The sequence below is a fragment of the Rhipicephalus microplus genome, chromosome 7 (genome assembly GCF_043290135.1).
Source record: "Rhipicephalus microplus isolate Deutch F79 chromosome 7, USDA_Rmic, whole genome shotgun sequence".
Classification (NCBI taxonomy): domain Eukaryota; kingdom Metazoa; phylum Arthropoda; class Arachnida; order Ixodida; family Ixodidae; genus Rhipicephalus; species Rhipicephalus microplus.
The window spans coordinates 92,278,684-92,306,363 of record NC_134706.1 but is presented as its reverse complement, the minus strand read 5'-3'; positions in this window follow the sequence as shown (position 1 = coordinate 92,306,363).

Sequence of the window (27,680 nt, the reverse complement as noted above, 5' to 3'; positions counted from 1 at the left end):
GTTGGCGGACGGATGAGAGTGGGGGCCAAGTGGAACCTCCTCAAACAATTACTTGAGGAGTCACAGTCGAAGGGAAATCAGCGATTGGCTATTGACAGAACCGTTCACAACCAAAAAGCGAAGGGGGTGTCTGAAAAGGCCCTCCTGAAGAGGTTAGCGGGCAGCTATCTTCCGCTGGGCCCTTCCGACGATGCGGACTATCCGCATTACAGGGGTGGAATGGTGGCGGAGCTGGACGCACCTTTCACAGAACCTGAAATCTGGAAGGTCCTCCACGAGCTCAACGGGCGCTCTGCACCGGGCCCGGATGGAATCTCAAATAAGCTCTTACGTAACTTGGATGGCAAACCCATCGAGAAGCTTACCGAGGAAGTCAACAAAATCTGGGAGACGGGGCACGTCTCCGAATCCTGGAAGACAGCTTCGGTAGCGCTCACCCCAAAGCCAGGCAAACCTCTGGCTTTGAAGAACATGCGACCCATCTCGCTTACGTCCTGCGTAGGCAAGGTGGCCGAACATGCGATTCACCATCGGGTATCCGAGTACATAAAAAGCAGAGAGCTATTTCCACACAATATGGTAGGATTCAGACCTGCACTATCTACACAGGACGTGATGCTCCTTATCAAAAGACAAACCATTGACAACAACACCAGGGATACTAGAGGCATACTAGCTCTAGACCTAGCCAAAGCTTTTGATAATATCTTGCACAAGTTTGTGCTTGAGGCAATTTTGGTTATGGGTCTAGGACAACGGTTCCACGCATACGTTAGGTCTTTTCTCAGGGATCGCAGGGCTACCATTAGGCTCGGTCAAATCCAATCCACGGAATTTACCTTGGGAGCGAGAGGCACCCTACAGGGGGCAGTTATCTCTCCCCTACTCTTCAATATTGCCACGAAGGGCCTCTCGGAGCGACTCGCTACGGTGCGCGGGGTTAACCGTGCTTTCTACACGGACGATATCACCGTGTGGTGCATGGGAGGGTCCGACGCCGGGGTAGAGCAGGCGCTTCAAGAGGCATTAGACATCAAGAACATTCTAGTCGGTTCGGGCCTGAGCCTGTCATCGGCAAAGTCTGAGTTACTACTATACAGACCCACCCGACAAGGACTGAGGACCCTCACTCCTTTAGAACAGATTCCCATAGCTTTGTACACACGGGATGGGCAGAAAATACCCAGGGTGGACTCCATCAGGGTCCTCTGACTCCTGCTAGAGTCCAAGAGGGGCAACTCACGAACTATAGCCCGCATCACCTCCAAGACGGAGATCATGCTTAGGCTTATACTCAGGGTCTCGAACCGCAGGGGTGGGCTGAGCGAGAGCAATCTCCTTCGGCTCTATCATGCATTTCTCATGAGCCACTATAATTATGTCGCTTCGGCGTTGCGCTGATCCAAAAGAGAAGAGGCAAGAATTGATACACTAATGCACAAAAGCATAAATCGAGTTCTAGGCTTGCCTATCCACACTAGCACCGAGAAGCTCCTACAATTGGGCATGCATAATTCCTCTCGGAGGTGATAGAGGCCGCGCAGATGGCTCAGGTCGTGCGACTATCGTCCTTGAGAGCTGGTAGGCGCATCCTGGAATCCATAGGCTGTGGTCCTACGGCGACTAACCAGCGTAATGTAACACTACCACCCTCGATTAGAGGCACGTTTTCGGTAGCTCCACTTCCAAGAAATGTTCAGCCACAATACAATGTAGGGCACCGCATAGCTCGGGCCCGTTCCTTGTTAAAATCAGTTGCAAACAGACCGCATCTCGCAACCTTTGTCGATGCAGCCCAGTACGGGCGTTCGAATCGCTTCGCAGTGGTCTCGGTCGATCATAGTTGCACACTCCTATGCTCTGCCTCGGTTAGAAAGGTTTCGGCAATGGTGGCTGAGCAAATCGCCATCGCCATAGCAATGAAGGACCCATCGCGTCCTAATGTCTTTACAGATTCGCGTTCCGCAGCTAGGGCTTTCGCCTCGGGCTCGATCTCGCGTGAGGCAGCGGCCATCCTCGGCTGTGAGGGGGCTGCCGGGTTTCACACCATAACATGGTTCCCGGCCCACATGGGGGCCAACGTACATCCTGATGTCCCCAACGCCAATGAGTTGGCCCATGACCGTGCGCGAGGTATCGCTCACCGCGGCGGTCCCGGCGGATTCGCAGGTTGGAACGCCGGAAGATACAGGGACTCACTACTCACTTACCACGAGATCTTGACTCATTATCATCTGTCCCGGAGGGCTTTCCCACTTCCTCATCCTAAACTTACGCGACCGCAATCATCGGCCTATAGGATGCTCCAAACGGGGTCTTTCCCTTCGCGAGGCAGGTTCAGTCATTTTTCGCCCAACATCGATCCGCATTGTCTGGACTGCGGAGAGGCGTATTGCTCATTACCTCATATGCTCTGGCAATGTCCTGCGTTACGTGACGCAGAGTTCAACAAAGAAGAGGACTGGGAGGAAGCCCTTAACAGCGGCGACCTCTTGGTTCAACTTCGGGCTGTCCAGAGGGCCTGCGAGAAGGCGGAGGGCCACGGTCTTCCGGTCCCTACGTGGGAGCGGCCTGCGACTGCTACGGATTCCCCCTAAACGGGGCCGTTACAACGCAGTTCCTCAGGACCTGAATAAAGTTCTTTGTCTGTCTGTCTGTCTCACCAGTGAATTTATCCAACGCTTCTCTGTAGGTGTCCCAGCGTGTTACATTGCAGAATTGTCGAGCAGCAGTTCGAAATCCCAGGATATTGGTGAAGATGGGAAATTGGTCGCTGCGCATCCTGTCTGGAGCCGTGGTCGATGATACCAGAAGGCCCGTGCAGGGAAGTACAAGTTCTATTGCACTCCATGAATCTCGTGGCCTGAAAAATGTTGGTTTGCCATCGGACGCCACACATAAGTCGGCAGCGTTCGCAGCTGCTAGAAGTTCCTTGCCTGGAAAATCTACACTCTTATCTCCCCAGACTGAATGGTGCGCGTTAAAATCATCACAGATTATTCAAAGAACGGGACATCAACCACAAAGGTCCTTTAGGAAAGTCTCCATGGAGACCTTTTTTCGTGGGCTTATGTACACAGATACCACACTCAGTTTTCGGTTTTCCAGGTACACTTGCACAGCAATGACTTACAGTGAGTTGGAACAAAGGTCTTGCACTGGTAAAGCGACGTGACGTATTTTCCGCCTTATGTATATGATTGCGCTTCTATTTGCACACGACGTTATGCTCGGGTTGCCGTGTCGTTTGTACCCGGGCGGCGTCCTTGCATTCAGTAGACCGGCTTTGGAGAGGGCTAGAATCGGTATTGGAATGTCACGCAGGAAAAGGTTGAGTTCGCACAGACGTTTTAGAAGACCGGCGAAGTTTCAATTCATTATTAAGGGCACTTTTGAAGGACGAAGTACACCAGGTGGCCGAGACATTGCCATTATTCTACTGTGTGTATGTGGAAGCAGAGCAAAGTAACAATGACTCTAGAGCCAGGACTGCTTCCAACATGTCTTTTGTTGAACTCGCAGGCATCTTAGTGACGTGTGAACGTAGTGCGGTGAACAGAGCGTGAATAACGTGCTCGAGGCTTTGTTGCTGTTTGCTTCCAGATGGTACTTGAGGTGGGCTCAGTGCATCAGCGTAGGTGCGCTTGGCGGACTCTTCGTAATATATTTCTCACCAGCGTTGAGCACTTGCGTTGACTCACTACCAGCTCTTGTCGGATTTAGGCACGGAAAATTTCCTGTGAACTCGTGGTCCAAACCGCCATAATGTGGCGCACCAAACGTCTACTTTGTGAGCGATGGTTTATTCACAGTCTTCGGGCCGAGGACAAACGTCTTATTTCTTCGCTGCGCAGCTGTTCGTGCTGGACATCGGCCGTAGCTAGCTTGGTGGTCGCCGCTGCAGTTTGCACACACAAGTTTTTCTATACTTGTACGCGTCTTAAAGTCATGAGCCCCCCCCCCCCCCCTCCCAGCGCTTACACCTTTGTTCCACACGACAGTGCTTCGCAACATGTCCAAAACGCTGACATTTAAAACAGTGTGGCAGCGTCTCTACGTAGTCTACAAGCTCGTGTCTGGTGAAGCCAAGGTTGATCTTCTCTGGACTTTCCGAATTGGGAGCGAATGTGAGATTCACAGAGTCAGTGCTCCTTGATTCCCACTCAGAGGATGAGGTTTGGACCCGTCGTATGATTCTTCTTGCGTGTTATACTCCCTGAGATCTCAAGTAGGTTAACAGCTCTTCGTCCGAATACCATCTTGGGACTCCTTTTACATGTATTGTATGTATTTTTCATGTTGCTGTGTGGTACACGGGCAGATATGGCAAGGCCGCAAATAGTGTTGGTCTCATATTAGCTTGGTTTTCAGTCTCTATTTTCAAGAGCTGGGCTCCCTGTGCTGTGAAATGGCTTTTAACTGGTGCTCCACCGAGGATCGTTTCAATTTCCGAGTATAGGTCAATGGAATTTACTTGCCTCAAGTTAGCTCCGTCGGATGTTGGAGCAATTAACACAGGAATGCCCACCGTCCTGTCTTTGCGATGTCGCACAAGGTGGGAACCACCCTCGTCCATGTCTAGATCTGTGAGGTTCGCTCCGTTGTGGTCCCTGATGACAGTTGATTCGTCCTCCGATTCAACGCTGTGTTGTCGCTTGCAGTCAGGTATGCTTGCGCAAACCAGCTGGTGCTTCTGACCTGGTGTCACACCTTGGGAGGTCATGGCGGTGCTCTCACTGATGCTTGTTTCGTTTCTTCTAGCACTTTTCGACGTGGCAGGCTGCACAGCACCCGTCGGTCGCCGATACGGCAGGTACCTTTTCGAGTATTCCGACGTCTTGAGCAGTGCTGAGCCGTAATATAAACAAAAATAATGATAATTGCAGAGATGTCCTAGTGAATGTCTGCCCACTACACGAAAATTATCATTATTTCGGCACAAAGGGTATACGCTGTAAGTACGCATGCAGGAGTTAACCAAAAAGTGTTTAAAAAGGCCCCAAAAGGCCACTCTTCCAATTTTCGCTGTGATTGTGTTCCGTTTTACGCTCAGGCCTAGCAGTCTTTTTGCTATTTTTTGTGAGAGAGTGAATGGTTTTTCTTTTTTTTTTCAGTGGTGCAACCTGCATGCCTTGCCCACTTTAGACTTTCCTTCTAAAGACTGAGTTCGCGCTGACAAATCAATAATTGGGACAATAAATCTCAAAGAAGGTGTGACCAAGGAGGGTGTGGGCTGAGCAAAATAAACTAGTGAGCCAGTTGGAAGTGCGTATTTTGAATTTTATTGAAAAGAAAGAAAACAGGACGACAGAACGCACTGTGGCCGAGAGCGCCCCAGTGTTCATGTGTCTTGCATTGTCCTGGCGCACAGAAACGAGCCTTAAAAACAGAGGATATGAAAAATCAGGAGAAAAACAACAGCGTTGTTGTTTATGTCCTCATTTTCTTCTGTTTCATTTTTTGAGCAACTTTTTTATGTGCCATGTCGTAAAAACACGCCCAAGAATTCACTTAGGTTGCTTTGTCCTGAATAATTCTCAACCCTGAACCTCTAGAAGATTCAAGGTGACATATGGTACTGCGGGAGCACAGGAAAGAAACGGCATGGTGTTGAGACGGGAACGAAAGGTCTCCTTGGTGCGGTGATTGTTACGTTGTGCTAGTCAACCTTCTAGAAAGGTAACTTTTCATTTATAGTGTGTCAGATCCATCGAAAGAAACAGATGGCGACCATAAGATATATGATTTTACGCGTGAGCTAGTACAGCAACGATGTGAATAACACATCAAAACTAATGCGAAGTGTTACTGCTAGTGGTATATCTACAAGTCCAAGTTGAACATGAAAAACAGGGGTCTTACAAAAACACTTTTGAACATGAAGCAGCGTGAGTGAGCATAAGCCTAACGTATGCTTATACTGAAGCGCAAATCATAGTGCTTTTCCGATGCGTAAAGTCACAGGAGCAGTTCTGTACATCTTGTTTCTGCCAGCAGTATGCCCACATGTATCTGATTCAATAATGAACAAGTGTTCCTGTGTGGAAGCAGAAAAATTAAACTTGGCAACCTGGCTGACTTCCCGAACCTTTTCTTTACACTTCATAAGTTTTGGTATTCTATCATTTTCCACGCTTATGGAGCTTTGAAAGCAGGTGAGAAGTACAGTATGATAAAACAAAAGTAGCCAGTGACATTTCCTATTCTACATACCACTCGGTTCTACGAAGTCATGCAGCAGTGTTTGTTAGAGGTGTATTTTATATAGCTCATGCGATGGGTCTGTAACATTTAAATCACGTTAATGTGAATGCGTGGCGCGTGCTGTCAAAGCTTTCATTGTTCACATTATTGTGTAACCTTCACACTGCATCATAAATGATGGCCGCGTGCAATAAATAACAATGTTCGATGGTACACAAATTAAAATACTGCAATCACACCTGCATTCTAAAGAAATACTTCGCTGAACGAGCATCCTGTCGACCGGAAGGTAGTGAGTGCGATACCAGCCCCGGCACCCGCGTTTCAATGTAGGTGAATTGCTGGAGTATATAAACACAAATTTAGGCACACAATTCAGAAAAAAAGGGAAAGGATAAGCCATTATTCTACTGTGTGTATGTGGAAGCAGAGCAAAGTAACAATGACTCTAGAGCCAGGACTGCTTCCAACATGTCTTTTGTTGAACTCGCAGGCATCTTAGTGACGTGTGAACGTAGTGCGGTGAACAGAGCGTGAATAACGTGCTCGAGGCTTTGTTGCTGTTTGCTTCCAGATGGTACTTGAGGTGGGCTCAGTGCATCAGCGTAGGTGCGCTTGGCGGACTCTTCGTAATATATTTCTCACCAGCGTTGAGCACTTGCGTTGACTCACTACCAGCTCTTGTCGGATTTAGGCACGGAAAATTTCCTCTGAACTCGTGGTCCAAACCGCCATAATGTGGCGCACCAAACGTCTACTTTGTGAGCGATGGTTTATTCACAGTCTTCGGGCCGAGGACAAACGTCTTATTTCTTCGCTGCGCAGCTGTTCGTGCTGGACATCGGCCGTAGCTAGCTTGGTGGTCGCCGCTGCAGTTTGCACACACAAGTTTTTCTATACTTGTACGCGTCTTAAAGTCATGAGCCCCCCCCCCCCCCTCCCAGCGCTTACACCTTTGTTCCACACGACAGTGCTTCGCAACATGTCCAAAACGCTGACATTTAAAACAGTGTGGCAGCGTCTCTACGTAGTCTACAAGCTCGTGTCTGGTGAAGCCAAGGTTGATCTTCTCTGGACTTTCCGAATTGGGAGCGAATGTGAGATTCACAGAGTCAGTGCTCCTTGATTCCCACTCAGAGGATGAGGTTTGGACCCGTCGTATGATTCTTCTTGCGTGTTATACTCCCTGAGATCTCAAGTAGGTTAACAGCTCTTCGTCCGAATACCATCTTGGGACTCCTTTTACATGTATTGTATGTATTTTTCATGTTGCTGTGTGGTACACGGGCAGATATGGCAAGGCCGCAAATAGTGTTGGTCTCATATTAGCTTGGTTTTCAGTCTCTATTTTCAAGAGCTGGGCTCCCTGTGCTGTGAAATGGCTTTCAACTGGTGCTCCACCGAGGATCGTTTCAATTTCCGAGTATAGGTCAATGGAATTTACTTGCCTCAAGTTAGCTCCGTCGGATGTTGGAGCAATTAACACAGGAATGCCCACCGTCCTGTCTTTGCGATGTCGCACAAGGTGGGAACCACCCTCGTCCATGTCTAGATCTGTGAGGTTCGCTCCGTTGTGGTCCCTGATGACAGTTGATTCGTCCTCCGATTCAACGCTGTGTTGTCGCTTGCAGTCAGGTATGCTTGCGCAAACCAGCTGGTGCTTCTGACCTGGTGTCACACCTTGGGAGGTCATGGCGGTGCTCTCACTGATGCTTGTTTCGTTTCTTCTAGCACTTTTCGACGTGGCAGGCTGCACAGCACCCGTCGGTCGCCGATACGGCAGGTACCTTTTCGAGTATTCCGACGTCTTGAGCAGTGCTGAGCCGTAATATAAACAAAAATAATGATAATTGCAGAGATGTCCTAGTGAATGTCTGCCCACTACACGAAAATTATCATTATTTCGGCACAAAGGGTATACGCTGTAAGTACGCATGCAGGAGTTAACCAAAAAGTGTTTAAAAAGGCCCCAAAAGGCCACTCTTCCAATTTTCGCTGTGATTGTGTTCCGTTTTACGCTCAGGCCTAGCAGTCTTTTTGCTATTTTTTGTGAGAGAGTGAATGGTTTTTCTTTTTTTTTTCAGTGGTGCAACCTGCATGCCTTGCCCACTTTAGACTTTCCTTCTAAAGACTGAGTTCGCGCTGACAAATCAATAATTGGGACAATAAATCTCAAAGAAGGTGTGACCAAGGAGGGTGTGGGCTGAGCAAAATAAACTAGTGAGCCAGTTGGAAGTGCGTATTTTGAATTTTATTGAAAAGAAAGAAAACAGGACGACAGAACGCACTGTGGCCGAGAGCGCCCCAGTGTTCATGTGTCTTGCATTGTCCTGGCGCACAGAAACGAGCCTTAAAAACAGAGGATATGAAAAATCAGGAGAAAAACAACAGCGTTGTTGTTTATGTCCTCATTTTCTTCTGTTTCATTTTTTGAGCAACTTTTTTATGTGCCATGTCGTAAAAACACGCCCAAGAATTCACTTAGGTTGCTTTGTCCTGAATAATTCTCAACCCTGAACCTCTAGAAGATTCAAGGTGACATATGGTACTGCGGGAGCACAGGAAAGAAACGGCATGGTGTTGAGACGGGAACGAAAGGTCTCCTTGGTGCGGTGATTGTTACGTTGTGCTAGTCAACCTTCTAGAAAGGTAACTTTTCATTTATAGTGTGTCAGATCCATCGAAAGAAACAGATGGCGACCATAAGATATATGATTTTACGCGTGAGCTAGTACAGCAACGATGTGAATAACACATCAAAACTAATGCGAAGTGTTACTGCTAGTGGTATATCTACAAGTCCAAGTTGAACATGAAAAACAGGGGTCTTACAAAAACACTTTTGAACATGAAGCAGCGTGAGTGAGCATAAGCCTAACGTATGCTTATACTGAAGCGCAAATCATAGTGCTTTTCCGATGCGTAAAGTCACAGGAGCAGTTCTGTACATCTTGTTTCTGCCAGCAGTATGCCCACATGTATCTGATTCAATAATGAACAAGTGTTCCTGTGTGGAAGCAGAAAAATTAAACTTGGCAACCTGGCTGACTTCCCGAACCTTTTCTTTACACTTCATAAGTTTTGGTATTCTATCATTTTCCACGCTTATGGAGCTTTGAAAGCAGGTGAGAAGTACAGTATGATAAAACAAAAGTAGCCAGTGACATTTCCTATTCTACATACCACTCGGTTCTACGAAGTCATGCAGCAGTGTTTGTTAGAGGTGTATTTTATATAGCTCATGCGATGGGTCTGTAACATTTAAATCACGTTAATGTGAATGCGTGGCGCGTGCTGTCAAAGCTTTCATTGTTCACATTATTGTGTAACCTTCACACTGCATCATAAATGATGGCCGCGTGCAATAAATAACAATGTTCGATGGTACACAAATTAAAATACTGCAATCACACCTGCATTCTAAAGAAATACTTCGCTGAACGAGCATCCTGTCGACCGGAAGGTAGTGAGTGCGATACCAGCCCCGGCACCCGCGTTTCAATGTAGGTGAATTGCTGGAGTATATAAACACAAATTTAGGCACACAATTCAGAAAAAAAGGGAAAGGATAAGCCATTATTCTACTGTGTGTATGTGGAAGCAGAGCAAAGTAACAATGACTCTAGAGCCAGGACTGCTTCCAACATGTCTTTTGTTGAACTCGCAGGCATCTTAGTGACGTGTGAACGTAGTGCGGTGAACAGAGCGTGAATAACGTGCTCGAGGCTTTGTTGCTGTTTGCTTCCAGATGGTACTTGAGGTGGGCTCAGTGCATCAGCGTAGGTGCGCTTGGCGGACTCTTCGTAATATATTTCTCACCAGCGTTGAGCACTTGCGTTGACTCACTACCAGCTCTTGTCGGATTTAGGCACGGAAAATTTCCTCTGAACTCGTGGTCCAAACCGCCATAATGTGGCGCACCAAACGTCTACTTTGTGAGCGATGGTTTATTCACAGTCTTCGGGCCGAGGACAAACGTCTTATTTCTTCGCTGCGCAGCTGTTCGTGCTGGACATCGGCCGTAGCTAGCTTGGTGGTCGCCGCTGCAGTTTGCACACACAAGTTTTTCTATACTTGTACGCGTCTTAAAGTCATGAGCCCCCCCCCCCCCCCCTCCCAGCGCTTACACCTTTGTTCCACACGACAGTGCTTCGCAACATGTCCAAAACGCTGACATTTAAAACAGTGTGGCAGCGTCTCTACGTAGTCTACAAGCTCGTGTCTGGTGAAGCCAAGGTTGATCTTCTCTGGACTTTCCGAATTGGGAGCGAATGTGAGATTCACAGAGTCAGTGCTCCTTGATTCCCACTCAGAGGATGAGGTTTGGACCCGTCGTATGATTCTTCTTGCGTGTTATACTCCCTGAGATCTCAAGTAGGTTAACAGCTCTTCGTCCGAATACCATCTTGGGACTCCTTTTACATGTATTGTATGTATTTTTCATGTTGCTGTGTGGTACACGGGCAGATATGGCAAGGCCGCAAATAGTGTTGGTCTCATATTAGCTTGGTTTTCAGTCTCTATTTTCAAGAGCTGGGCTCCCTGTGCTGTGAAATGGCTTTTAACTGGTGCTCCACCGAGGATCGTTTCAATTTCCGAGTATAGGTCAATGGAATTTACTTGCCTCAAGTTAGCTCCGTCGGATGTTGGAGCAATTAACACAGGAATGCCCACCGTCCTGTCTTTGCGATGTCGCACAAGGTGGGAACCACCCTCGTCCATGTCTAGATCTGTGAGGTTCGCTCCGTTGTGGTCCCTGATGACAGTTGATTCGTCCTCCGATTCAACGCTGTGTTGTCGCTTGCAGTCAGGTATGCTTGCGCAAACCAGCTGGTGCTTCTGACCTGGTGTCACACCTTGGGAGGTCATGGCGGTGCTCTCACTGATGCTTGTTTCGTTTCTTCTAGCACTTTTCGACGTGGCAGGCTGCACAGCACCCGTCGGTCGCCGATACGGCAGGTACCTTTTCGAGTATTCCGACGTCTTGAGCAGTGCTGAGCCGTAATATAAACAAAAATAATGATAATTGCAGAGATGTCCTAGTGAATGTCTGCCCACTACACGAAAATTATCATTATTTCGGCACAAAGGGTATACGCTGTAAGTACGCATGCAGGAGTTAACCAAAAAGTGTTTAAAAAGGCCCCAAAAGGCCACTCTTCCAATTTTCGCTGTGATTGTGTTCCGTTTTACGCTCAGGCCTAGCAGTCTTTTTGCTATTTTTTGTGAGAGAGTGAATGGTTTTTCTTTTTTTTTTCAGTGGTGCAACCTGCATGCCTTGCCCACTTTAGACTTTCCTTCTAAAGACTGAGTTCGCGCTGACAAATCAATAATTGGGACAATAAATCTCAAAGAAGGTGTGACCAAGGAGGGTGTGGGCTGAGCAAAATAAACTAGTGAGCCAGTTGGAAGTGCGTATTTTGAATTTTATTGAAAAGAAAGAAAACAGGACGACAGAACGCACTGTGGCCGAGAGCGCCCCAGTGTTCATGTGTCTTGCATTGTCCTGGCGCACAGAAACGAGCCTTAAAAACAGAGGATATGAAAAATCAGGAGAAAAACAACAGCGTTGTTGTTTATGTCCTCATTTTCTTCTGTTTCATTTTTTGAGCAACTTTTTTATGTGCCATGTCGTAAAAACACGCCCAAGAATTCACTTAGGTTGCTTTGTCCTGAATAATTCTCAACCCTGAACCTCTAGAAGATTCAAGGTGACATATGGTACTGCGGGAGCACAGGAAAGAAACGGCATGGTGTTGAGACGGGAACGAAAGGTCTCCTTGGTGCGGTGATTGTTACGTTGTGCTAGTCAACCTTCTAGAAAGGTAACTTTTCATTTATAGTGTGTCAGATCCATCGAAAGAAACAGATGGCGACCATAAGATATATGATTTTACGCGTGAGCTAGTACAGCAACGATGTGAATAACACATCAAAACTAATGCGAAGTGTTACTGCTAGTGGTATATCTACAAGTCCAAGTTGAACATGAAAAACAGGGGTCTTACAAAAACACTTTTGAACATGAAGCAGCGTGAGTGAGCATAAGCCTAACGTATGCTTATACTGAAGCGCAAATCATAGTGCTTTTCCGATGCGTAAAGTCACAGGAGCAGTTCTGTACATCTTGTTTCTGCCAGCAGTATGCCCACATGTATCTGATTCAATAATGAACAAGTGTTCCTGTGTGGAAGCAGAAAAATTAAACTTGGCAACCTGGCTGACTTCCCGAACCTTTTCTTTACACTTCATAAGTTTTGGTATTCTATCATTTTCCACGCTTATGGAGCTTTGAAAGCAGGTGAGAAGTACAGTATGATAAAACAAAAGTAGCCAGTGACATTTCCTATTCTACATACCACTCGGTTCTACGAAGTCATGCAGCAGTGTTTGTTAGAGGTGTATTTTATATAGCTCATGCGATGGGTCTGTAACATTTAAATCACGTTAATGTGAATGCGTGGCGCGTGCTGTCAAAGCTTTCATTGTTCACATTATTGTGTAACCTTCACACTGCATCATAAATGATGGCCGCGTGCAATAAATAACAATGTTCGATGGTACACAAATTAAAATACTGCAATCACACCTGCATTCTAAAGAAATACTTCGCTGAACGAGCATCCTGTCGACCGGAAGGTAGTGAGTGCGATACCAGCCCCGGCACCCGCGTTTCAATGTAGGTGAATTGCTGGAGTATATAAACACAAATTTAGGCACACAATTCAGAAAAAAAGGGAAAGGATAAACTCTGGTCTGAATTTCCAGAGCCCTTGACTGTGGAGTATCTCATAACCTTATTGAACCATATTGTGGCAGAAGCTCCTGACCAAGATTATTATCTTCAATCCGTAAGTATGGCCGCCGGTACCGTGTTATGGTGTAACACTAATGACTGAAATATTACGTGGTGTGCATACGACAATTATAGCCTCATTTGAGGCTATAATTGTCATACGACCAATATAGCCTCAAATCAGAACTCACACTACGACAATGCACAGGCAGAAACATTTTAATACAGTGAGTGACAAATGGACAGGAATAAATGCAATTTCATAACGACAAACTACAACCACACAACGCAAATGCGCATAAAAACGTGTAATCATTTGTGGGTATTCTAAAACCTGTACGTGCTTATCTCACTAGCCTAAATTAGAGAAAGGCATGTAAGAGAAGCTTTAAGAAAACTAGGGTAAAATAAGAATTTAAGAAATTATGTAAAATAAGCCTGGAGTGTCGCCTAAATGCTTTATATATATATATATATATATATATATATATATATATATATATATATATATATATATATATATATATATATATATATATTTATATATATATGTATATATATATATATATATATATGTATATATATATATATATATATATATATATATATATATATATATATATATATATATATATATATATATATATATATATATATATATATAGAGGTGTTGTACGTCGAGAAAGGTTCAGACGCAGCTTGGCAAAATGAGCTTTAACAGGCAGGTCTGGCTAATGGCGAACGGCGTGCGCAAGCTACTCCTGCAGCCACCGATCATCCTCGTCTTCTTCATTACCAGCAGAGCGTCCGTTATTCAGATTCATTACAATTACTCCCCGCGAAATAAGGAGCCATCCTGGCGAACTATGGACAAGTAAACACGGGAGGGTCGTAGCAGGGCTTAAGTCTCGAGACGTGGACAATTTCCTGGCCACGACGACGTTGGTCAGAAGATGGTTCCAGTGGCTCGATGAGGTAATTCACTGGTGACGTTTTTTGTAGCACACGATATGGGCCGTGATACTTGGGGACCAACTTGGTAGAAAGGCCAGGTGTAGCCGAAGGGACATGCAGCCAGACGAGTGAACCTGGATCGTAGGAAGTAGTGTTATTTGATGCGTCATGGTGGTGTTTTTGGTGTCCTTGTTCTTGAGTTGTGAATGATCTTGCCAGTTGGCGGCATTCTTCAGCGTATGTAGCGGCTTGAGACAAAGTCATTGACTCTGAGGAGTCAGGTTTGTACGAAAGGATGGTGTCCATAGTGCAAGAAGGTTCGCGTCCGTAAAGGAGGAAAAAAAGAGAGAACCCAGTAGTACTTTGAATGGCGGTATTATAAGCAAACGTGATAAACGGGAGCACTCGGTCCCAATTGGAGTGGTCTGACGAGATATACATAGACAGCATGTCACCAAGGGTGCGGTTGAAGCGCTCTGTCATTCCATTGGTCTGGGGCTGATAGGCGCTTGTAGTGCGGTGAACGACGTGGCACTCACACAGCAATGCTGTGATGACGTCTGACAAGAATACGTGACCACGATCACTCAGTAACTCCCGAGGTGCTCCATGCCGTAATACGATGCTGTGAAGTACGAAAGTCGCAACGTCCTTTTCTGTAGACGAGGGAAGGGATGAAGTTTCGGCATACCGCGTGAGATGGTCGACGGCAACTATGATCCAGCGGTTACCGTCAGCGGTGTTGTGAAGGGGACCGTAGATATCGATGCCGACGCGGTCGAATGGTCGGGATGGGCATGGTAAGGGTAGCAAGGTACCGCTGGCGTGACAAGGGGGAGTTTTTCGTCTCTGGCACGTCGAGCAGGCCCGAACGTATTGTCCTATAAAACGGTACATGCCAAGCCAGTAATATCGGAGACGTATGCGAGAACAAGTCTTCAAGAAACCTGCGTGGCCACATTGGGGGTCGTCATGAAACGTGGAACAAATTTCGGATCGCAGATGACGTGGAATCACGAGTAGCCACTGACGTCCACCGGGTGCGTAGTTGCGTCGGTACAGCACGTCGTCGCGAGTGGCGAAGTGCTCGACTTGCCGACGCAATGTGCGAGAAGGGGGGGAAGCCGTGTGCCCAGCCAGGATGTCTAGAATCGAAGCAACCCAAGGGTCCTTGCGTTGCTCAGATGGCATCTCGGCGATGGTGACGGCAGTGGCATCACAGGTTAGACTTTCGCAGCAGTCCAGGTCAGGGGGTAGCGGCGAACGGGATAAGGCGTCTGCGTCCGAATGTTTCCGGCCGGAGCGATAGACCACGCGAATATTATATTCTTGGAGGCGTAATGCCCATCGGGCGAGGCGACCGCTTGCATCCTTCAGTGACGACAACCAGCAGAGGGCGTGGTGGGCAGTCACGACGTCAAAAGGGCGCCCGTACACGTAAGGTCGAAATTTCTCTATCGCCCAAATAATGGCGATACATTTTTTTTCAGTGACTCAATAGTTAGTTTCGGCTTTGCTAAGAGTTCGGCTTGCGTAGGCAACCACGTACTCTTGGAAGCCGTCTTTCTTCTTTGCAAGAATAGCGCCTAGCCCGACACCACTAGCGTCGGTGTGGATCTCTGTGGGTGCCGATGGGTCGTAGTGTCGCAGAATAGGCGGCCACGTGAGGAGGCGGTGCAGTTCATTGAAAGAATCGTCACAGGTGGCAGACCAGGCGGAAAGGTTTCTAGAGCCGGCGAGGAGCTTGGTCAAAGGAGCGATGATCGTCGCGAAATTGCGGACGAAGCGCCGGAAGTAAGAGCAAAGGCCTATGAAGCTTCGGAGCTCTTTCATGGTGGTCGGCTTGGGAAACGCTGAAACGGCTGTAAGTTTGGCAGGGTCAAGAAGAATGCCGTCTTTTGAAACCACGTGGCCAAGGATCGTAAGCTTTCGAGCAGCGAAATGGCACTTCTTCAGATTCAGTTGCAGCCCCGCAGCAGAAATACACACGAGAACTTTCTCGAGGCGGGTTAAATGGGTTGCGAAGTCGGTTGAAAAGACGACAATGTCATCTAAATAACAAAGGCAAACGTTCCATTTGAGGCCTCGAAGGATGGAGTCCATCATCCGCTCGAAAGTAGCTGGTGCGTTGCAGAGGCCGAAGGGCATGACTGTGAATTCGTAAAGCCCGTCGGGCGTGATGAAAGCAGTTTTTTCACGATCGGCCTCTGCCATGGGTACCTGCCAGTATCCAGAGCGCAGATCTAAAGAAGAGAAAAATTCGGCTCCCTGTAGGCAGTCCAAGGCATCGTCAATGCGTGGCAGCGGATAGACATCCTTGCGCGTGATTCGGTTGAGACGCCGGTAGTCCACGCAAAACCTGATGGATCCGTCCTTCTTCTTCACCAACACAGCTGGAGAGGCCCAGGGACTGCTTGACGGTTCGATTATGCCACGTCTCAGCATGTCGTCAACCTGTTCATTGATGGCACGGCGTTCGGTAGTCGACACACGATATGGACGCTGCCGTATTGGCGTCTCTTGACCGGTATCTACACGGTGAACAACAGATGACGCTCGACCTAAGGAAAGCTGATTGTCGTCAAACGAGGCTCGAAAACGCTGCAGGAGCTTGATCAGTTGTTTCTGCTGCCCAGGGGTGAGGTTACAATCAATGGACTTGCGGAATACATCTATAGGTTCATTAGCGTCCGTTGCGGCTGTAATGGCACAAGTCGGTTAAAATAGCTTGTCTGGATAGATCGGGTCTTCGAAAATACAATTTAAGGTCTCGAGGCTTCCCAGACACTCGCCGCGTAGCAGGATGTATGGACATGCAGAAACGTTGCACGCATAAAGTACCGCCGAACCATTGGAAAAGTTGATGACGGCAAACGGGAGGACGATGGTTCGGTGTTGCACACTAGCTATAGTTGGCTGCAACAGGAGCGTCGAGTTAGTGGCAGCAGGGGAAAACACAGGCACTAGGACGGCGGACAACGGCGCGATGCGGACGTCAGCTGCGGCAAACACTTTGGAGGGACTGTGGTGGTCGATATCAAGGCATGGATTCGTCAACGTGAGTTCAGCACGAGCGCAGTCAACGAGGGCCTGATGGGTAGAAAGGAAATCCCATCCTTGTATGACGTCGTAAGATGAACGTGGGAGAACAACAAAGTTGACGGCGTACCAAACATCTTGAATAAAAACGCGTGCTGTGCACTGAGCTGTCCGCGCGATGAAATGGGAGGTGGCTGTACGCAGAGCAAGATTCGTAAGTGGCGTTGTAATTTTTCTCAAATCGCGACACAGTTTTTCACTAATTACAGAAACGACGGCGCCTGTGTCGACAAGGGCACGTACAGCGACACCTTCTACTAGCACATCAATTTCGTTGGTCGGACAAAGAGGAGGTCTTAGAAAGTTCAACGACGACGCAGTTCTTGCCTCCGGAACTGCGGCTGTCAGTTTTCCTCTCGAGCGGGGCTCGTGCGCCGAAGCATCGGGGAGACAGATCGGCGACGGGCGGTAATGACCGGCGAGAATAGACAGGGCGTCGTGGGGACAATGAGTCGGTGATAGGAGAAGATGGTCGCCGGGGATTCTGGGCAGCCTGGTAATTTGCCGAATTCCCGTGGTCTGGAGGCTGGAAGTTACGACGGCGACAGTAGCGTGCTATATGTCCCACGAAACCGCATGCGAAACATATGGGCCGATTATCCCAGGTGCGCCATGGGTTAGCGACAGAAGGTGCAGGGGGCGAAACGGGATGGGGTGCCGTGTATGTAGGCAGCGTCGTAGGGTAGGAGGACCCGGTGCCCCAGTATGCGCCAGAGACAGGTGGGGCTGGGGGTCTAGCAACGACGGCAGCGTAGGTCATTGGCGTAGGGACAGATGGCGATGGAGGCAGTGTCTGCGTGACCTGTGTCTCAATGACCTGGCGTAGACGTGGGTCTAACGATGTCACTGGCGCGGATGCTTCGGCCACAAGAGAAAGCTGACGCGCAACTTCTTCACGAATGAACTGTTTGATGTGGGGCAGTAAGACGGTGTGATCAGCAGCGACATCGTGCACGAGGGCGGAAACTTCAGCCGTATCTTCAGCGGCCCTGCGCGTCGAGATACGCTGCTTACGCAACTCGTCGTACTCCTGACAGAGCTGGACAACATCGGTGATGGTCTGTGGATTCCTAGCGACGAGCATCTGGAAGGTATCGTCGTCAACTCCTTTGATGATGTGCTTGATTTTGTCGCGTTCGGTTAGAGATTCATCGACGCGCTTGCAGAGAGACAAGACATCTTCAATGTAACTTGTAAAGGTCTCGTCCCTGCGCTGGATTCGACTACGGAGACGCTGTTCCGCGCGAAGCCGGCGCACGGCGGGACGACCGAAGACCACGGCGATAGTGATCTTGAAGGCGGACCAGTTGGTGATTTCGCCTTTGTGGTTCTTGAACCAGAGGCTGGCCACATCATCGAGGTAAAAGCGCACGTTTGTGAGCTGGTCGCAGGCGTTCCACTTGTTGGAAGCGCTTACGATTTCGTACTCGACGAGCCAGTCCTCGACGTCTTGTTCGTCGTTGCCGCGAAAAATTGGTGGGTCGCGTTGCCGAGGCACGCCAGTACAGTAGACTGTCGTTGGTAAGGCAGCTTGAGAAGGGCCAGAAGCAGTCATGGTGAACGGTGAGGGTAGCGTCCGATTGCGAAGTTCCAGGTTGATGGGAACCCCGGCTCCTCCACCACTTAAAATAGAGGTGTTGTACGTCGAGAAGGTTCAGACGCAGCTTGGCAAAATGAGCTTTAACAGGCAGGTCTGGCTAAAGGCGAACGGCGTGCGCGAGCTACTCCTGCAGCCACCGATCATCCTCGTCTTCTTCATTACCAGCAGAGCGTCCGTTATTCAAATTCAATATATATATATATATATATATATATATATATATATATATATATATATATATATATATATGCGGGGCTTGTATTGTGCGCACTGTGAAGAGAGGCGCTGCTGCACAAAAGAAGCTTAACTCTTGAGCTTCGCCTTCATAATCAAGTGCGTTAGAGTAGTAGAGGCCCGTACGCATCACCTTCTTTTGTCGGCTTCTTCTGTGACAGGTAACGGAACCTATAGCCTCAATGTTCACGAAATATTAGGAGCGAAGCTCCTTAAGGCGTGGGCTGTGCGTCCCCTGTATGTAACCACCTCTCGTTCAGTTCTAAGTATTACGCTAGCCACCGCCCGATCTAAAGGGTACAGCCATATCCATCCGTCCATCCGTCCATCCGTCCGTCCATCCATCCATCCATCCGTCCATCCGTCCGTCCATCCATCCGTCCGTCCATCCGTCCGTCCATCCATCCGTCCGTCCGTCCGTCCGTCCGTCCGTCCATCCGTCCGTCCGTCCATCCGTCTGTCCATTCGTCCGTCCGTCCGTCCGTCCGTCCATCCGTCCGTGCGTCCGTCCGTCCGTCCGTCCAAAAGATGCAAGATGTTATAAACTAGACGGCGGTACGTGTAGTTGATTATGAAAGATGCGAGGTGTTATAAAATAGGAATGATGCCACATATGGCGCATGTCATCGTTCGATATAGTGCGGCGACGTACGCTAGGGGGAGCGTTGCAATAAAATCGAGTGGGCAAAATGTACGGAGGATTCATGGTTTACCAGGTTTACCTCCAGAGCTTCGCCCACTCATCATCATTCACTTCGTGGATATGGCGGCATTTTTTTTACTAATTCTTCTACAAGCGTTCTGTGTTCTATTTTTGGGTTCGCTTGAATTCGTTTAATGCCTATATACAAATAAGTCTCCGAAAATATTTGCTTTCAGCGCTTAGCTTAACTAGGCTGTTACGTAACTCTCCGAATTTTCTCCAGTGAGATCCTTTGAAGATAAGCAGGCCCCGTTCCCAGTCTTGTTGTATAAGCAAAGAAGTGCGGCGAAGTTTGGAACGGGATGTGTTTTCATGCTGAAATGCGACCTTGCACGGGCATTATACCCTGGGGAGCGAGCGGCTTGGAAATGCGACGCTGAGAACAGCGCTGCCGTTCCACTGAGGCGTTTACATTTCATCCAAATAAAGAAACACGCATTTGCTTTCACCAGAACGAGCCTCCAGATTCAGGAGATTTAGTACTTATGATCTTGTAAAGTCCAAAACAGCGCCGTTCACTTAAGGCCATCTCGAAAAGCTGTGTAATGCAGTTGGCCAAATAGCGAGGGGCAGCACGTGTTTTATCGCACTGCTCATTTCACAATGCAATAATATGGCACCCTCACACTTCCATTAAATTTCATTCAATAAAATTCTATTCAATAATATGCCATTCATTGCTATGGCACGCTCACAATAACATGCCATTCAATAATATGGCACCCTCACACTGAAAATTTAACTTACCTGGTTGAATCAGTTCAAAACAAAGCTGCGCGCTTCATAACGTCGTCATACTCACCGTATGAAAGCGTAAGTTTCATACTGAAATCGCTTAATCTGCCCTCCGTTGCCACGTGCCGTAAACTTGCAAGGCTATCTAATTTTCACTCGCTCTTCCACAGCAACTCCCACTTTGCGCGCAAGCATATCCTCCCGCCATCACACATTTCAGCCCGTGCTGATCACCCTAACAAAGTTAATCCCATCTTCCGGAGAACAAAAACATACCAAAACTCGCCCTTAGCCCTGTCAATAACCAACTGGAATTCCTTGCCAGCTGATGTAGCCACTCGAACAGAATTGTCATCCTTTCTGAAAGCGGTAAAAGTGTTCTTAGAAGTTCTAATCGATTAATGTAGTTATGCGGTGGTGTTGTTTATGTGAATTTCTTGAATATTTTGTGTGCGTTATTCGCGCCTACACTTGTTACCTGGAGCCTATTGTATTTTGTTAACGTACCTTTTCTTCTGCTGAGTTTATATATATGTTTTTTATTATCCTTATCACCACTGTGATGTGTATTCTTTTATTCAATTTTTTTCCATTTAGGCTTTATATAATGATGCTTCTGAATATTTAATGTATTTTACACATGTTGAAAATCTTCCTAATCCCCATATGTAATGCCCTCCCGAGTCCTTAAGGTATGTATATAAATAAATAAATAAATAAATAAAAAGAATGTGCGCCACGTGGGTTACTCCCTCTTTATGGAAACCTGGCATTTGGATTTATTTTCTGCTAATGCGTCTTTACACAGAGATCATGGCGTTTTGGGTTTATATATTGTAAACTCCAATAGGTGGCAGCTGCCAATTATAAAACTGACGTTCCATTCAAGCATAAAGCAATCAAAGCGCTGTGTGAACTAAGCCTTTTAGAGAGAAGTAATTGATCATGTTTTTAAACTGATATATTTCACAGATGAGCTATCTTTGTTTCAGGCGACCTAGTTTCAACATTTGTGGCACTCGCAAGCAGCTTAATACGGTGGTCAAGTTTTTTTTTTTACAAGAAAGCTTCTTGTTGACCGATTCCGTGCACGCTCATCATTTATTTTAAGGCACGAAAACTAAGGAAAACGCAAGGCAGGATACAGGACAGAGCACCGAAAAATGTTGCGCTTCTAAGCACATGTATACATAACCTATTGCAAGCATTGGGGAATGAGAACATTACGAGGAAGCATTCAGTAATGTGTGAGAAAGAGAAAAACAAAAAAGAAAAATAAAAATAAAGGAAGAACTAAAGAGACAACGAATAAAGAAATTCCAGCATGCGCCCGGCAGCGAGTTTACAAAGGCGAGCGCATAGACCCCATGCGCTGCGCCAGGGGAGACGCTGCTGGGATGCCGATGAGTGCAGACGCGTGCACATCGAGCTCCGTATGTTCTTGTCTTTTCTGTAAAGTTCAACCCTTGAATCGTCCAGAAATTGCCACAGGCGTGTAGGGGAGATGCTCCGGTATCGGTGGACTCCAGTTTCACTGAAATAGGACCATTTTAGATGCGGAGCATCTTATACTCGCGCCTTGTAGTGCGCCGTCCGCACCGCTTCTCGAACATTCGACAGCTGACGCGCGCGCATGCGCCGTCGCGCCGTCGCCCACTCTTCCACCATCTCTGCATCCCTTCCTCCTCTACACACCGCGCGCGCTTCACTCCTCCACCATCTGTGCACCCTTCCTACTCTACACACCGCGTTCGACATCTACAATTCTCCTGATTCTCCAGTGGACGCGCATGTGGCGTCGCGCTTCGAGAACATTCAACAGCTGACAGTGCATGCGCCGTCGTGCTGTATATATACTCAAGGTCGGCGCTCGCTCGCTCAGTTGCCGCTCGTCGGTTGGTTTGTACGGCGCGTCGACGTCCAAGGTCGCGGTGAAATGAATTCCAACGAATCCACAAACACAATGATCGACGTCCCTTCGACCAGCGCCGCCCTTTCGCATACGTGTGTACGTGTTCACTCATTTAACACCCCCTCCTACAACCACGTTAACCAATTTAGCCATCGACCCAAGTAAGTCTCAATTTAACACCCCATTTCACAACCACGTTAACCAATTTAGCCATCGACCCAAGTAAGTCGCACTTTAACACCCCGTTAACCAATTATATGTTCCGCATCCTCCTCAGTGTTCCCCCGAGGGAAGCTGCGGGCAATTTTTTTCTTGTTTTTACGGCAACCTCTTCGTTCGCCCATGTGGAGCCTTCGCTACCTCTAGCGTCCAGTAGAGGAGCGGTGGCGACGACGCCGGGAGACGCTCGCCCGAAGACGACAACCACGGCGTTGCCGCGGTTGCTGACGGCTATGGACTCGACTGGGGAGTGGCAAACAGCGTCCGTACGACAATCCGAACCAGGTTTGGGTGAAGAAGTCATGGACTTTGCCGCGCAAAACCGGGATGAAGCAGCACTGCCTGGGAACTGCAAGGCGGCGTCCACGCACGCCGACGCAGATTTTTCCGCCCCAACGGAGACCGACCGCACAGAGGAGGGATGGCAAATATCCCAATCGCTCAGAGCGAAGAAGAAACAGGCGAAGGAGTGGAAATTTCAACAAGGAGGGGACTTCTCCGCAGGCAGCAGACCTACGACGGACAATCAGCCAAAGCACCGGGGTCGACCTACAAGACGGAGGCCCCCAGCACTACCCAAGGACGATCTGAAAGTAGTCTTCCGACCTCACCAGGGACTGCCTCTGAAGAATGTGACCACCCAAGCGATCTCCGACGCTATAGTGGAGGCTTGCCAAGGAAAAGTCAGGTGGGATCAGTTTATTCTCCGCATCCGACCGGGGTCCAACATTGCGCTAGCGTCGACTCCAGACACGACCGTCGCGATGGCGATGAGAGGCGTCACGTCTTTGAATATCAACGGAAGACCACACCCGGTCAACGTCTACGTTACGGCAGGTGAAGGAACCAAAAAAGGTGTTATTCGTGGTATACAGCCGCACACCCCGTCTGAGACCATCAAAGCGAGCATCCGTTTTCGCACCCAGAGCGTGACGCTGGTCGACGCTCGGATGTTGGGAGACTCTCAGAGTGCCGTCTTGACTTTCTTCGGGGACATTCTACCAAGATATGTTTACTACAGAGGAGGTGTGAAGGAGTGTATTCCTTTTCGTAACACCGTCCAATTCTGCCGAGCGTGTGGGGCGGTTGGCCACCGCACCGACGTGTGTCCGCAGCCAGACTCACCCGTGTGCCATACCTGTGGAATGCGCAACCCTGAAGTAAACCATAATTGCACTCCGACATGCGCAATTCTCACGGGAAACCATATCACTGGAGACCGCAGTTGTCTGAAACGCCTCAAGCCTATTCGCAAGCAAGCAGCGAAACCACCCAAAAAACCACACAAGCCAGCCCCTCGCTGGTTTCAGTCGGAGGAAGAGGAATCAGAATGGGAGTACGGACAAGGCGGGACCCGAAAGAGCCGTTCCAGAACCCGCACGCCGTCGAGAAACCGTGCCGTGGAGACAGGACAACCAGGACAGCGGCATCCAAAGTCGACTTCGACGCCGAGAGCAATCTCCCAGGACAATCCGAACGCGCAAGCCCTTCCGAGAAGCAAGCCACCGGGGGCGTGTCCTGCACATAGCAACCCACAGGCGGACGCGGTAAGCTATGCGCAAGCCGTATCTCCCACTACCAAACATAAACCCGTTACACCAACGATCACAGAACACCCAGAATACAAGCGGGTAGTAGCTGAAAACAGACAACTTAGAACAGAACTACAGGAGGTTAAGTCTCGAATGGTGCGCCTCGAGTCACTACTAAACCAGTCGAGCAACACACAAAGCCCGGCGAGCACACCTGTTGTCTCGCAGCCTGTTGCGCAGCCCGTGGAAACGCAACCACCACAAACACTGCCGATAGCGTTCCTAGTTCAACAAATTCAACTTGTTTTTGCCAAACTAGGACAGATAGAACGCACCATAAGCGACTTGAGTCAGGCGCAAAATCCTCGCAAGAAATCTTGTCAGAGCCCGGGTGCCCCCACCAGACAACCTAAAGAATGTGGAATAACAGATTCCGAGAATACCAATCATGGCTAGACACCGTAACAATAAAAAGACCGAGCAAACGGAAATATGGCAGTGGAACTGCTGCTCATTGAGAACAAAACTTGAAAATTTCAAACAATTTATTGGAGCATCTCCAATCCCTCCTGATATAATCTGCCTTCAGGAAGTAGGCAAATTTCAGATAAATCTGGGAGGGTACATAAGACATGTTAACCCAAAGTACCCACAAGTGGCGACATTTACCAAAAAAGATATCGCATTGAGTGTCAGCTACGTGAGCAATGAGGCAGTGCAACACCAAATAATAACAGTGTGGCCCAAAAAACGTGGAGGACCAACAACAGTGGGGGTCAATATATATAGCCCACCTAAGGAGAGACGAGCCGACTTTGAGAACATTATAGCACATGCGATGGGTTTATTGAAAGAGAAAGACAGGTTAGTTATCATAGGGGATTTTAATTTGCCACACAGAAATTGGGGATATAAGCAGGACAGCCCTAAGGGCAAACTCCTTGTAGACCTTGTTAAACGGTATGATCTCTGCCAACTTACACAACCAGACCTACCGACACGGGTCGGGAATAGCTTAACAAAAGACACGTCACTGGACTTAACGTTTACAAATTCTGAAGGAAACGTCTCATGGGCGCACCTCGGAGAAAACTTGGGAAGCGACCACTACATTCTCGGAATAACCATTAATGCCACCACGACAAGAAGAATGGGGAAAGCGACAATATCTGATTGGAACAAATTTAGGGAGAACGTAGGAGACCAAGGGGAAATAATAGACCTAGGTAACTGGGTGACACAGATAAAGGAGGCACACAGGAAAGTGACAAAGGAAATAGAATCAAGCGTGCAAATCCCAGCAGTCGACAAGCACCTGCTACATTTGTGGGACGCGCGGAGAAGCCTCACAAAGCGATGTCGGAAGCAAGAGCTTAATCGCAAATTGAAGATAAGGATAGCTCAGTTATCACAGGAAGCCAATGACTACGCACGTCAACTAAATAACAGTAACTGAAGGCAATTTAGTAACTCACTTAGAGGGACGTTAGGAACCAAAAAGACCTGGCACATCCTGAGGAGTATGATCGATCCAGGGGTAACAAAAACAATGACGAACAGGGCTTTAAGAATTCTGGAGAATGAATTTAAAGGTAACGATGACGCACTTATCTACGAAGTCAAGAAATTATATGTCGGACAAGACGCATGTGAAGTGGTACATGGCAAATATGCAGGAAAAGAACAACCAGAGTTAGACGCTCCCATAACATTTGAAGAGGTTTATGCGGCGGCCCAGTCTTTCAAAAAGAATACCGCCCCAGGACGAGACAAAATAACAAACTCTATGCTTAGAAATTTGAGTGGTGCGGCCCTTCGACAAATCACGGATTTCTTTAATGAAAAGGTATGGGTAGATGGAGGAAACCTTCCAGTAGAATGGAAGGACTCAAACATCATGTTAATACCAAAACCAGGGAAACCAAGAGATATTAAGAACCTCCGACCAATCTCCCTTACCTCATGCTTGGGTAAGCTTTTTGAAAAAACATTATTGACTAGATTGACAGACTATGTAGAGAGAGAGGGTCTGCTACCGGTGAATATGTTCGGATTCCGACCACATGTATCGGCCCAGGATGTTTTCCTGCTGTTGCAAAATGACGTCATGAACCCAAACAGAGGTTCAAGTGACGAATTCGTACTAGCACTAGATATCAAGAAAGCATTCGATACAATATCACACAAGGTGATAATGGAAGGCCTCGAATCGATTAACTGCGGCCAACGAATATATGAGTATGTCCGGTCATTTCTGACAAGCAGGAAAGCTACCATTTCTTTAGGCTCGGTTACATCTGAAACCTTCGACTACCCAAATAGAGGCACCCCCCAGGGAGCCATGCTATCCCCGATACTATTTATTATCGGCCTGAGAAAGCTCGCATGTGAGCTGGAAAATATAAAAGGTCTAGGAGCAGCTCTTTACGCAGACGATGTCACCTTATGGACAAAGGGTGGCTCTTATGCGGACAAAGAAAACGCCCTCCAGGAGGCAGTAGATAAAATACAAGCTTTCGTGACAGCTGCAGGAATGCAATGCTCGCCGGAAAAAACTTAAATGGTTAGAATTAGGGCATTGATACTCATAGAAAAAGGACTTAATACCGGTAGCAGTACTGCTGGATGGGAGACAAATCAGGGAGGCAGATGTAATACGCGTGCTTGGCATGTGGATACAAGGAAAATCGGGAACGTCACACACACTACAAAGGCTACGGGGAACCACGGCGAATGTGGCCCGGATGATCAGGCGGATAGCAAATAGCGAAATGGGACTAGAGGAGAAAAAAACCATTGCACTCGTTCATGCATTTGTGATCAGCCGAGTTACGTACGCGCTACCGTACCAGACAATGACAAACCAGGAGACAAAGCAAATATACACAATAATAAGGAAAGCATTCAAAGCAGCATTGGGGATTCCGGAAAATGCCAAAACCGAGAGGGTAGAGAAATTGGGCATATACAATACCTTTGAGGAGTATGCGAATGCGGTGCTTTTATCTCAAAAGGAAAGGCTCAATTCAAGCTATCATGGGAGAAGAATTCTGGAAAAGATGGGATATACATTGCGACCGTTATATTGTGACGAGGAAACGGTGCTAATAGATGCGGAAAAACGCACACATTTAACTGTAGCGCCTATTCCCAGAAATATGCATCCGACGTATCACGCAGGAAGGAGGAAAGCGAGAGCAGACTCCTTACGCAAAGCATTTCAGAATAGCTCAGAAGCCGTCTTTACAGACGTAAGTAAAACGAGCAGAGGGTCACAAGTAGTGGCAATTGTAGCACAAAATCACACCACAATGGCGTCGGTTAAAACTTGTTTCACACGAGTGGCAGAGGCGGCAGCAATAGCCATAGCCATATCCAACGCAGAATTCAGGGGAGAATCAGTGGTTGTGCTCTCCGATTCACCGGCGGCATGCCGAATGTTTCTCCGAGGAACGCTACCTAAAATAGCGTATAAATTTTTAAATAAACCCATAACAGGAGACCATCACATTATATGGTGTCCTGCTCACGAAGGTTTGGAGGGGAACGTCGTGGCAGACCGTATAGCTCGAGGCATCACCAACCGAGCGACGGCAGGCCACGACGTTGAACCTCTTTCCAATTCGCGTGACATCCTCCTCCAACAAAGGAAGCAACGAAAGGAATATGGGCTTCCACATAAGGACTTGGAT